Source organism: Hipposideros armiger, unplaced genomic scaffold (assembly GCF_001890085.2).
Source record: "Hipposideros armiger isolate ML-2016 unplaced genomic scaffold, ASM189008v1 scaffold_329, whole genome shotgun sequence".
NCBI classification, from domain to species: domain Eukaryota; kingdom Metazoa; phylum Chordata; class Mammalia; order Chiroptera; family Hipposideridae; genus Hipposideros; species Hipposideros armiger.
In genome coordinates this window covers 760658-761761 of record NW_017731679.1, presented here as the reverse complement: position 1 = coordinate 761761, position 1104 = coordinate 760658, and positions in this window count along the sequence as shown.

Sequence of the window (1104 nt, the reverse complement as noted above, 5' to 3'; positions counted from 1 at the left end):
TATACATGTATTTTTCTTATTTCTTTCTTACAGAAAATGTAAAGCTATAAATTTGCTTTTTCCCCTTTGCATTTTCTCCTTAAGAATATATATTGAAAACTCTTCAATATCAATTCATAGGTAGGTATCTTATATTTTTATACCACTGCATTGTACTTTTTAATGTGTAGTATAGTTAATTCAACCGATCTCCTATGTATGGCCATTCATTTTATTTTCAATATTTTGCAATTATAAATAATGGTGTAATGAATAACCTTGTGTATATGTATGTTTCGGTATCATTGGAAGTATATCTTTAGCGTAAATTCAAGAAGTGGGAATGTGGTCCAAAAATAAATGTGTGAGAGCCCCTGCCTCCCTAAAACTATTCTAACAGAAAATTCCTAAATTTTTAGTGATTTTATCAGGAATTTATTGCTATACACTTTAATTTTTGCCAGTTAGATCTCTGCTCCAATTCTTGCTGAGTCAATTACTTCCATGAATAATACTTAGAGAATAATAAAACTTTCCTGCTTTACCTCACAGAGTTCTCAAATCAGCTGATGACCATGAAAGCATTTTAAAAGAACTCTATATAAATGTTCCATTATCCCAATAATATAGTATATGTCAACTTACCTTTAAAATATCTTCACATTTAAAGATAAATCTCCAATAGATAAAACACGGGAGTGCCTTATTTTATCTCCCACCTCAACTTCAAAGTTTATATTTATATATATGCTGCTTTATCAGCCTCATTTACTAAGAAATTGTTTAGGTCACCACACTGATTGGTTTTTTATTTGCCATTTTTTATCTTCTGCGAGCCATGTTTGTGAAGTTTGGCTAAGCTGGTACCTTACTGGTGTTATATATCCCACACTGGGAGGACTTTACCTCCCTATTCTTGACAAGCTAATAGTATGCCTCCTCTTCATTTTGCCAAATTCTGACTTCATTAAAAACAATGAAAAAATGGGCAAACTATAATATTTTATTCAGAGGAGTCAAATTCTAATATTGGGAATGGTTCTGTCTATAGTCTATCTAGAAGCCAAAAATCTCTTGACGTTTTTATAAAAGATTCAATGTAAGTCAGTTTTACTTTTCAGATAT